Below are 13,606 nucleotides of genomic sequence, written 5' to 3' on the forward strand. Positions count from 1 at the left end.
CAAAAAAATTGATTAATAGCAAGCTGAAAATTTGTTAATAGCTTAACGGTGTCCAGTTGGACAAACTTTGATGTATTGTGACACTGGAACAGGGGTAGTTTTAATTGTGAAACAGTTTGAGAAATCAATTTGGAACATCAGATTACAAAAACATCCCATATATTTTGTCGGACAGAACATCCAATTGATCTGTTATCCTTTCATTAAATTCTCATGCAAAAATCAGACTGCTATTACTAACCAACATGATTCCTGTAGTTTGACATGGTCTTCGTGTTCTACTCATTAAAATGCCCAGTTGGTGATTTTTTCACCAGTCTGGTTTTTGCATGAGAGTTTAATGAATTGGTAGCAAATCAATTGGAAGTTTTATCTGACAAATTACATAAACATTTTCGTAGTTTAACGTTCCAAATTTTTAACCTGTTCCACAGTTAAAACTTCCAGTGCTCCCGTACATCAAAGTTTGTCGGACTAGACACCGTTAAGCTATTAATAAATTTTCAGCTTGCTATTAATCAAATTTTTTTTGGTACGCGGGATCCAGGTCTATATGGAATAAATAAATAACAAAACAAATTCCCTGTCAAAACTGCATTTATTTTGAATAGAATGAAAAACAAAATAATATTGTTTTAACAAAATAGGGGATACATGTTAAAATTTAGTATTAATAAAGTTCGTCACATTGGCCTAAAAATTAATGTCACTAGTTACGTTAGTGTCACGTATAAATAATTGTAATAATATTAATAAAAACCATAATTCCTAGCATGAGTGCGTCCTGTTTTTTGATAATTTAGTTAGGCGAGGAAACATAAATGCGTTTCTAATAGGGCTTTTCATCGATTGTCATTTGTTTCGAGCTTCTGTTAGATGGTGTATAATCCGTGTATAATATTACTATACACGGATTATACGACATATGACAGAAGCTCAAAACAAATGACTGTAAATGAAAAGCCCTATAGAGGGAACACGAAAAAAAATTAACATTATCCGATCAGCTCGACTTCCACAGTTCACTATATACAAGTTACAGGCATGTTTTCAGCACTTAAAATCACCAAAAACGAAAAGTTTATAAAATAATCAATCTAATGAATGTCTTTAAATACTATATTAAGCTCAAAATCACGACAAAAAACAAATTAAAATTAACATTATTCTGATCAGTTGGACTTGCACAGTTCACTATTATACAAGCGACAGGCATGTTGTCAGCACTCAAAATCACCAAAAACGTAAAGTTTATAAAATAATTAATCTAATGAATGTTTTTAAATACTATATTAGCTCAAAATCAGGACAAAAAACAAATTAAAATTAACATTATCCCGATCAGTTGGACTTCCACAGTTCACTACTATACAAGTCACAGGCATGTTGTCAGCACTCAAAATCACCAAAAACGTAAAGTTTATAAAATAATTAATCTAATGAATGTCTTTAAATACTATACTACCTCAAAATCATACAAAAAACAAATAAGAAAAATAAATAATTACATTGAGTTTAGGTTAGGAACAGTTTTGTGTGCCAACCAAAGATCACGTGGTTTATCTTTGACAGGTCGATGGATTGCCTAATATAAAAGAAAGTCGAGGTTATGTTAGTTACACCATTTATAACTCGAGAACGACTGAACAGATTTTTATGAAATTTTACACGTATATTCGAGCGGACTGGGAATAGGATAATATGGAGTTTCATACCCGTACGTCATAAGGGGGGGTTGCACCCTGATATATTTTTTTAATTTTTGGAAAAACCGTTTTTTACTATTTTTATGAGATGCAGAAGCAAAAGATACATACAATCCTAAATTTTCAATTTTCTATCTCAGACCGTTATTTTTTAATATCCATTTAAATATTTTACATCTATATATATATATATATATATATATATATATATATATATATATATATATATATATATATATATATATATATATATAAAAGAAAGTCGAGGTTGTGTTAGTTACACCATTTATAACTCGAGAACGACTGAACAGATTTTTTGAAATTTTACATGTATATTCTAGCGGACTGGGAATAGGATAATATGGAGTTTCATACCCGTACGTCATAAGGGGGGTTGCCCCCCTTGATATATTTTTTTAATTTTTGGAAAAACCGTTTTTTACTCTTTTTATGAGATGTAGAAGCAAAAGATACATACAATCCTAAATTTTCAATTTTCTATCTCAGACCGTTATTTTTTAATAGCCATTTAAATATTTTACATCTATACAGGGTGCGCCAAACCTCTGGTCTTCTTTGATTACGGCTAAACTATGAGATATACAAAAAAATGTTTATAACAAAACTAATGTGCATCAAAGAGGTCTATAATTTAAAATTATTTTCAATTATACACGGTGAGTCAGAATGACGGTATGAACCAAAGTTGTATTTTTTTAAATGGAACATCCTGTATATTAAATCATTTTTAAATATATTATTTACAAATATGAAAAATTTGTATAAGGTCTTTTAGGCCTAAAGTTAATAATTTTCGAAATATTTACATTTTTATTGAGAAAATGGTAATATTTATAGGGGGTGGATTATGTTTCCAAGGATATAAAAATTTAGGTGATAGGTCAAAGTTTTTGAAATATAGTGTTATTTTTAAATAATTTAATATTTTTTACTTTTAGCCATAAAATATACAGTGTGATCACTATTTGCAAATACAAAATTTTCTCATTTTTTTTAAATGGGACACCCTGTATATTAGTTTTGCGTTTTGTAGTAAATATTACAACCTTTCTTCTGGTATAAGGTTGTATGTACCTAGCCTGTTTCGTTTTGTAGATATTTAAAAAAAAAACTATAGAATTTACGTTTTTGCGGATTTTGTATTTAAAAATTTTTTTGCAAAAAAAATAATTATAATCTGGTTTTAGAAACATACACTAAAATATAAAATATGAAAATAAAAACGTAATTAAAGATTAAAATAAATCGTATGCTAGTATAATTCAATTGAATTTAATAACTTTAAATTATTTTACAAAAAATATTTTACCATATTAATGAATACATAAATTAGTTACTAAATTAAATAAACAACCAAATTTTAAATCAATCGTAGTAATTCTTCTACCGCAGCAACTTTCCTGTACCAAATTAATTGTTAGTTATATTGTATTTACGAGTAAGATCAGTTAATAACTTTTTAATTTACCTACATCTTGAGAACGTTATGGAAGTATATTAAGAAGTAAATAGTATCTATGTACCTACTCGTGTCAAAAAAGCTGGTAATAATTTCTAATGGTTTCGCCAAAAACAAATGTCATATCCAAAAATTTTTTGGTTAAAAAATTAAAATTTAAAATATAAAAAATTGTTACAAAAATTTCAACTTCAAAAGTATTACCAGTTTTTGTGACACCAGTAAATACTATTTATATTAAGAAATAATTTGGCTGATACATTTAACATTCATTTGTTTCAAAGCATACTTTATAATAATTTTTATATTCTCAAGATGTATGTAAGTAAATTTAAAAGGTAAATTAAAAGTTTAACTAAATACAATTTAACTAACAATTAATTTGTTACAGGAAAGTTGTTTTAGTAGAAAAATTACTACGGTTGATTTAAAATTTGGTTGTTTATTTAATTTAGTAACTAATTTATGCATTCATTAATATGGTAAAACATTTTTTGTAAAATAATTTAAAGTTATTAAATTCAATTGAATTGTACTAGCATACGATTTATTTTAATCTTTAATTACGTTTTTATTTTCATATTTTATATTTTAGTGTATGTTTCTAAAACCAGATTATAATTATTTTTTTTGCAAAAAAATTTTTAAATAAAAAATCCGCAAAAACGTAAAATCTATAGTTTTTTTAAAATATCTACAAAACGAAACATGCTAGGTACATACAACCTTATACCAAAAGAAAGGCTGTAATATTTACTACAAAACGCAAAATTAATATATAGGGTGTCCCATTTAAAAAAAATGAGAAAATTTTGTATTTGCAAATAGTGATCACACTGTATATTTTATGGCTAAAAGTAAAAAATATTAAACTATTTAAAAATAACACTATATTTTAAAAACTTTGACCTATCACCTAAATTTTTATTTCCTTGGAAACATAATCCACAGCCCTATAAATATTACCATTTTTCTCAATAAAAATGTAAATATTTCGAAAATTATTAACTTTAGGCCTATAAGACCTTATACAAATTTTTCATATTTTTAAATAATATATTCAAAAATGATTTAATATACAAGGTGTTCCATTTAAAAAAATACAACTTTGGTTCATACCGTCGTTCTGACTCACCCTGTATAATTGAAAATAATTTTAAATTATAGACCTCTTTGATACACATTAGTTTTGTTATAAACATTTTTTTGTATATCTCATAGTTTAGCCGTAATTAAAGAAGACCAGAGGTTTGGCGCACCCTGTATATATAAAAGAAAGTCGAGGTTATGTTAGTTATACCATTTATAACTCGAGAACGACTGAACAGATTTTTATGAAATTTTACACGTATATTCGAGCGGACTGGGAATAGGATAATATGGAGTTTCATACCCGTACGTCATAAGGGGGGTTGCCCCCCCTGATATATTTTTTTAATTTTTGGAAAAACCGTTTTTTACTATTTTTATGAGATGTAGAAGCAAAAGATACATACAATCCTAAATTTTCAATTTTCTATCTCAGACCGTTATTTTTTAATAGCCATTTAAATATTTTACATCTATATATCGCACCTTTAATAAAAAAGCGAAATAACTCAAAATTCATGGTTTTCGAGATTTAATCATAAAGTGAAATAACTAGACGAGAAGAACCTGTTCCGTTTAACAGCCAGGTTAAAATGATGAAAATGAGGAAGATAAATTATTTTCCCGCTCTTTTTTACTAACGCCTTTGCACAAACCGGTACTCGTAAAGTGGTGGAATTCAGTTATACTCCGGCTGTGTTTGGAGGTAAGATATCCGGTATTTTCAAAGAAAGTGATACAATACGAAACAATTCTGTGTTTTACTAACGAGTAAGTATATTATTTGCTATCGCTTTTTAGAAAAGTGTATTCTTTCAGATTTATTTCACTTTATTAGAAAACTAGTTGAAGATTTGTTAGTTTATTTTAGTAGAAATTATTTCTTATTATGTGCCGTATTATTTCAACTTTATGCAGTTTCTAATTAAAAATTTAAAAAATTACTAAAGTACAATAAGTATTATTTCAATATTCTACTATTATTTTATTAGATAGGTAGTTAGAAACCTTCACGTTTTTGACTTGTTTCACTTTATTATAAAATCAACAATAATTATTGTAACAGTAATACTTTTAATATGCAATGGTTTGATGTTTGCATTGATACTTATGTACTTATTTTTTGATAATCCAATTTAATTAGATTCTTGTTGACTATCAGCTTCTTGTCTAACTAACCAGTATAATATTTATACTCTTGTTTTAGAGTGGCGTCTTCTAGTCTAGAGCACAAAAATACTTGGATTAGTAGCGAAAAATTCCTCATTGGATAATAATTCCATCAATGAAAAACCCGTTAATAATAAATGTGAAACTACGGAAGAAGTAAGTTTCAATTTGTATTACTTTAATATATGTATAAATACACATTTTTTTATTATAAACTATGGCTTTTACTTGTTTCTATCAAACAGTAACAGTATCTTACGTAATAATAGTAAACTTACGTATCTATGTCAAAAAATACAAAAAAAACTATCCCCGCTCGTTGTCTGAAAGAGCCATGTACCGAAAAGTGCAGACTAAGTGCTCCGATAATATCAATACAGCAAACAGATATGGTATTTTTTGCAAGTTCTGGGAATTGGGCAGTTTGCTAAAGCAAAGAGCATACATAAATTCTTGTATGGATTATTACTATTATATGCTATTATATTATTACTATTATATTAGTATTCAACCTAAGTACAGGTACACAAACGCTGAGAATCCTAGGCGCTGCAACCAGGCTTTCCATTTTGTTATAAATGATGTCAAAATTAGAGTGTGCAAAACATTTTTTAAATCAACGGTAGATATTTCTGACCGCATGATTTTTACAATACAGACTAAGATTGATGCAAATGGTTTTGCACTGGATGATTTAAAAGGAAAACATGGCAAGCACAGAAAAAAAAATCCCGAACTGATAACCGACATCAAGGGGCATATTAATTCTATACCAAGGGTTGAATCTCACTGCCTACGCGTTTCTACTTCAAGAGAATACATAGAAGGCAGCATTAAAGATTTATACAATGATTTTAAATTGGAATAAGAGGGAAACAATAAAGAAATTGGTACATAATATATTACCTATTATAAAATATTTACTACTGAATTTAATATCGGTTTCTTCCAACCAAAAAAAAGATCAATGCGATCTGTGTAATATCTACAACAATTCCAATGTTAATGAAAATAAAGACCTGGAGCAAAAATATAAATCAAATTTAGAAGAAAAAAAAAACTGGAGTAGGGCTGAGAAATTAAATGACCGAAACAAAGTCAGCCAAAATGTAAGAGTAGCTAGCTGTGCTGCAATGTCATACAGGTCAGTCTTCTTCATTTTATTATAAATCAAAACTGAACTGTTACAATTTAACGGTGTCGAAACTGACAGAAAGAATCTAAGCAGGCATATAAAAATGTACACTGTTATTTTTGATCTAAATGTGATGCAAAACGAGGCTCCATAGAAATCGGTTCTTGCATATTAGTCCAGGGCGCATCTGTTTTGAGATGGACGTTGAGAGGTGACTCAAATTTTTTTGCAGAAATTGCTTGAAAATAAATCGAACAATAGAGTTATCCTCCCTCTCAAAAAGGTCCGGAACATTGTTTAAATAATCAAAATGTAAAAAAATGAAGGAAAAATTCGATGTTTTTCTTCGTTTTTTGATTATAACTTTAAAAGTATTCATTTCCGAGAAAAGTTGTACTGACATATAAGTTGCGTAATTAAATTTCCTACAATATAAAATTGGTTAAAAATTTAAAAAATAGTCATCCTAGTTGCAAAATAGCAGCAATTGCGAAAAAACCATACAAAAACAAGTATTCGCATTTTACGTTTTTCAACCATTTATGCTACACTTAGGACCTTCATATTTCACCCAGAAAAACTTTATGATACACTAAAACAATATTATAAGTTTCATTAAGATCGGTTCAATAAATTTTGCAAAATAAATTTTGCAATCCAGCTTTCGCAAAAAATATTCATTTTTTCAAAATGTTACAGGACTGAAAATAAAGCAGATAAGTTGAAATTTTTATTCCTTTTAGAAGTGTACTGTACCTTTCATTTGCAACTTGCAAAATTAAAATCGATTAATTACCACGGCGTCAGGAAATTTTTGAAATAAACATTAATTTTTGGTGCTACGCGCAGGACAGCGGTGTTCGATTCACACAAGTTGATTTCCACCAAAATTTCTTACAATTTTTATCTAATATATTATTTTCTTACTCTATATTTTGTTGTATTTTAATATTTTAATTCCACAAAAATCAAACTAATTTTATTATTGTTTGTGAAATATTGTTTAAACAATTGCATATGTTTAAAAATAATAAACTTTTATTCTCTAAGTTAAAATATATGAACAAAGAAAGTTTTTGCTAATAAAAGTGTTATTTCAAATGACAAAGTATGTGTTTTTATTTTGCAATAAACAAATTTATTTATTTATATCGAAATGTAATAAAAATTAAAATGTATCAATCATTATCAAAGGTCATTGGAATGCCCAATCAGAGCAAACTATCCGCTGTCCTGCGCGTAGCACCAATAATTAATGTTTATTTAAAGAAATTCCTGACGCCGTGGTGTAAATTGATTTTAATTTTGCAAAATTGAAAATGAAAGGTACAGTACACTTCTATACGCAAAAAAAAATTCAACTTACTATCTGCTTTATTTTCAGTCCTGTAACATTTTGAAAAAATGAATTTTTTTTGCGAAAGCTGGATTGCAAAATTTATTTTGCAAAATCTATTAAACCGATCTTAATGAAATTTACGGTATTGTTTTACTGTATCATAAAGTTTTTTTGGGTGAAACATGAAGGTCCTAAGTGTAGCATAAATGGTTGAAAAACGTAAAATGCGAATACTTGTTTTTGTATGGTTTTTTCGCAATTATTGCTATTTTGCAACAAGGATGACCATTTTTTAAACTTTTAACCAATTCGATATTGTAGGAAATTTAATTACGCAACTTTTATCTTAGTACAACTTTTCTCGGAAATGAACACTTTTAAAGTTATAATCAAAAAACGAAGAAAAAAATCGAATTTTTCCTTAATTTTTTGACATTTTGATTATTTAAACAATGTTCCGGACCTTTATGAGAGGGAGGATAACTCAAATATCATTATTTGACTTATTTCCAAGCAAATTCTGCAAAAAAATTTGAGTCACCTCTCAACGTCCAAATGTACTAATATTTTTACAGATGGGCCCTGGTCTATATGGGCCTATTTAAAAAATATAAGTGAAGAGGGCGATGGTGAAAAAGAAGTCATATTCTATTTAGACAATTGCTGTGGACCAAAACGAGAATAAGTATATAACGTCGCTGTATTTATTCGCTGTGCACACGTTAAAAATTAAGAGAATTACACATAAATTTTTAATAAGGGGCCACAGTCAGAACGAAGCCGATAGTGTGCACAGTCTTATTGAGAAAGAAGTTAAAAAGAGCTTGAAATCTGAATCTATTTACACTCCAGACCGATATGTAACTTTAACAAGGAATGCTAGAAAATCGAACCCACCTTTAATTTTGCACGAGATGAATTACCAATCATTTTATGATTTAAAAGGTTTGCAAGAAGAATTGGGGTATAACTTTACGATTAATACTGAGGGAGAAAATGTTAACTGAAACGAAATCAAAGCAATTCAAGTGAACAACATCAAGTGAACAAAGATAATCCTACATATTTTTTTATAAGACATCATACAATGATGAGACTTATAAACAGGTAGATGTAAGGAACAAACGAAAAAAAAAATAGGATCAATAACGGAAATAGCACCCAAACCCGCCTATACAGAAAAACAAAAATTGAGTTCAAACAAACGGAAAGATTTGCAAGCATTGCTATCTAAAGGATTGATTCCTTCTTTTTACTCCCAATTTTATAATTCAATAATTTAATCGTTTTTTAAATTCACCTAAGATAAACGTTGTGCCATATTTGAGAGTAGCCACACAAGTTTCTTGAAACAATCTATTTTATATTTTCGGTTTATTTTTAAAATGTATTATACATCTTTTCATTGTATTATTATAGTGTTACTTATGTTTTAGTTTAATTTTGTAATCAGGCAATTTTGTTAATAAAGATAAATAAACGAATAATCAGTATTTTATTATAAAGAAAACGAAAATTCATTTTGTGTTTAAGAAAATATAGAAACAACTAGGATTAATTCAGTGTCAACTCAAGTTTTTACATCAAAACTGCAACAAACCTAATTGTTTATTTTACATGACAGTTCATTTAGCAATAAAATAGCATCATGTAAAATTATTTCATCGGCGCAGAATACATGTTTAATCATAAAGTGAAATAACTACAAACTATCAAAAGAACAACCCATTTGCACCCTTAACAATAGACGAGAGGATTAGCATTTACTAAAATCTAAGAGCTTACTAATTAAACTCTCCACGCCAACCTTTAGAATTCCTCTAACCCGTATGATTTTTGTGAAATTAATTTTTAACCTGTACTGTGCAAAACTTAAAAACTTTGACTGCCAATTCCCACAAACTGTGTTTTTTGAGTTATTTCTTTTTTTTTATTAAAGGTGCGTATATAAAAGAAAGTCGAGGTTGTGTTAGTTACACCATTTATAACTCGAGAACGACTGCACAGATTTTTATGAAATTTTACATGTATATTCTAGCGGACTGGGAATACGATAATATGGAGTTTCATACCCGTACGTCATAAGGGGGGTTTGCCCCCCTTGATATATTTTTTTAATTTTTGGAAAAACCGTTTTTTACTCTTTTTATGAGATGTAGAAGCAAAAGATACATACAATCCTAAATTTTCAATTTTCTATCTCAGACCGTTATTTTTTAATAGCCATTTAAATATTTTACATCTATTCGCGGTGTGCAAGTACTTGGAAGGGATACGTGAAACGATCGTGCGCGAATAGCGGAGAAATATTGCAACTTTCGTAAATAATTCATAATTGAAATTGTTAAATTGACGTACATTTCATATCTACTTACTGTCATTGAAGGAGAAAAATTATATGTTGCTCCACAATATTGATATGATATATGCAATTATTATATAAAGGTAAATTTAATTAATTGTATTTTGCTTGCAGTACTGCATTTTAATAACTAATTTTATTTACTACATACAATTGTTTACGTTTTCATCACATAACCTGAATCTTATTTTTTCTTCTTATTATTTTTTTGGGCTATGGCTTTGACAATTATCCAGCAACCAGGACTAACATAATTGGTCAATACAATTAAAAGTGCGAATAAAAGTGCAGAGCGTAGAAATAGGTGTCGCTTTGCGCAACTTGCACGGTCCCAATATATATAAAAGAAAGTCGAGGTTATGTTAGTTACACCATTTATAACTCGAGAACGACTGAACAGATTTTTATGAAATTTTACACGTATATTCGAGCGGACTGGGAATAGGATAATATGGAGTTTCATACCCGTACGTCATAAGGGGGGTCCCCCTGATATATTTTTTTAATTTTTGGAAAAACCGTTTTTTACTATTTTTATGAGATGTAGAAGCAAAAGATACATACAATCCTAAATTTTCAATTTTCTATCTCAGACCGTTATTTTTTAATAGCCATTTAAATATTTTACATCTATATAAAAATTCTCCGGTCGCAGTGTGTTACCATACTCCTCCGAAACGACTTGACCGATTTTTATGAAATTTTGCAGGTATATTGGACTGGACTGGGAGTAGGTTGCTGTCTATATTTCATACCCGTACGTCATTCGGGGGTTGCCCATGACGCAGTAACTCTCACAATAATGACGTGAAAAATATGAAATTAAGTAGGTAGACTCCTTGCTGAATTCCGAGCAGAACCGTACTAAAATATCTCAAGCCGTAGCAATATTCTGAGGACAGAAGAAGAACTAGCGACAAATTTCATAGAAGAGAAGTGGAACAATTTAACGTTGGGACTCAAATTGGGCAAAATATGAATTTTTTAATTTTGCGAAATTTTCATAAAATATCTCTAAACGGAACCGTAAGCAGGAGAAAAATTCTGAGCACACGAAAAGAACAAGAAGCAAATTATAAAATTTTATTTAATTTTAATTCATTTTGTTTAATTTTATTTAATTTAAGTATTTTATTTATTTTCGTTTATTTTATTTTATTTCATTTTATTAAATTTTATTTATTTTTATTAGACTATATTGTCTTTTATTTAATTTTATTATTATTTTTAATTTATTTATTATTTTTATTTAATTTTTTTTAGCTTTATTTAATTGTATTTAAGTTAATATGATTTTATTTATTTGTATTTAATTTTATTCAGTTTTAGTTATTTTTATTCACGTTTATTCAATTTCATTTAATTTTAATTTACTTCATTTACTTTTTTATTTAATTTTAATTGAATTTAATTTTATTTAATCAACACCTATAGACTTGGAATCTCCCCGAACCCAATCATAAATAGAGGGTTGTTTTGAATGTAGATATAATAAAGCTGTTATATTCATTATAAGATAAACAAATTTAAGATTGTAACTGCTGCACTACAAACTTTATTTTGTTATTTGTAACTAAACTTTATTATTTCAAACATCATGTGTAATTAATTAAAAATAATAATAAAACCTCATTCATATTGAACATTTTTTGTTTGTTAATTACGAATTCCTTTTGTTTATTTTAAGTTTACTGTATACAAAAGTTTGTTTTTATCTATTGAGGCAGTACGAAGTCTGCCGGGTCAGCTAGTCTTTAATAAAAAATAAACATGATTAGTTAACTTATTGTTTTTATTTGCCTCCATCTAAATCTTTATCGTTCATATTTTTGATTAGGACAAGACATACTCACAACCTGAGAGATTGAGCTAAGCTGGCATAAACGATGACTATCATAGTTAATTGAAATATTATTTTACAATAGTATTTCAATGTTCTGTGGTTGTTTATCGTCACATGGTCTTTGATCAATGTGTACTCCCAGTTCTAACGTATGGAGTAGAAACATTGACCCTTAGAAGAACAATACTAAAATAAACTGTAATACCTATATAATATACTGTATAATAATACATAATAATAATACTAAAAGATTAAAATACAAGTGGAACAGAGAGCAATGGAGAGTTCAATGCTGAATATATCCCTCAGATACAGAGTTTCTAATAAACTAATTACTAGAAAAGCTGGTGTTACGGACGCAATAAAAGAATTACAACGCTGAAATGCAACTGGACAGGACATGTTGCCCGATTCACAAATGGAAGATGGACCAAGAAAATTTTAGATTGAAGACCTAGACAGAATGCTTATCGTAATCGAGGACGTCCTCCAACAAGGTGGTCGAACGACATCAAGCGCATCTACCACAACTGGATTCAGGCTGCTAAAGATCGGATGCGATGGAATTATTTACGAGTGGCCTATGCTCAGCAGTGAACTCACGTAGTCTATAGATCTCCTAACTGGAGATTTACAGTTCGGACACAGGACAAATATGACCAACAGCGAAATGCAAACTAATCCACACATGAAAAATTTGTCAACATTGTGAAAAGAGTGTCACGGAGGTAGATACGTTCATTTCGTTTAGGACTAATCGATACAGCTCGTTTTAGGACTAAACGGCTTCACTACGAGCCTGTTAAGGAGTACTAGGCTAAGTACCAGGTAGGTCCTTTGACAATAGACTGAAAGTGGGGTGACGAACTGTAGGAGTAACAGAATCAATTAAGTTCATGCTGCGGATGGCCGTTGCGACTGTAAAGAGATTCAGACTCCAGATCATCTATTAGTCTGCAAACATATGAACTACGTGAAACGTATTTCTATTTAAACAAAGCGAAAATATAGTGTAAATTATCTTACATTGTAATACACATAGTTTCAAAAGTTATGCATCACCCCTCGGATTCACGGGAGCTGTATGTGTTCTTAAGCCAACTGGAGGCGGTCCAAAATATGTCTAGGTTGTAGCTGAGGAACTCTTATTGGTCGACGACTCCTAAAACCTGAGTCTAAAATTCTTCTTCTTATTGTAGCCAACGATACTCTGATTCCTGTAGCATGCCTGAATTCTATTTGGAGGGCTGGTACAGACATACAAGAATTTCTACGGATGGAAATTCTGATATATATATTCTGTCGATCATTGGTAACTCGGGGTCTACCAGACCGAGCTATATTCCGTATCGAGTTTATCTCCAGGAACCTATTCCATATCCGTGAGACATCACTCTGAGAAACATCCACTCTTTCCGCCACGAACCGCTGTGAATGGCCTTCTTCAACTAAATCGATAATTCTTATACGGTCCAACTCAGA

General features: G+C 29.3%; 1 protein-coding gene across 1 annotated transcript in view; it reads right to left on the reverse strand.

The window, feature by feature from the left end:
* The window catches only part of LOC126881352 (phosphatase Herzog), a 105,172-nt gene that overhangs the window by 35,732 nt on the left and 55,834 nt on the right, over positions 1 to 13,606 (reverse strand). The window lies entirely within an intron of this gene.

The sequence above is a fragment of the Diabrotica virgifera genome, chromosome 3 (genome assembly GCF_917563875.1).
Source record: "Diabrotica virgifera virgifera chromosome 3, PGI_DIABVI_V3a".
NCBI lineage: Eukaryota > Metazoa > Arthropoda > Insecta > Coleoptera > Chrysomelidae > Diabrotica > Diabrotica virgifera.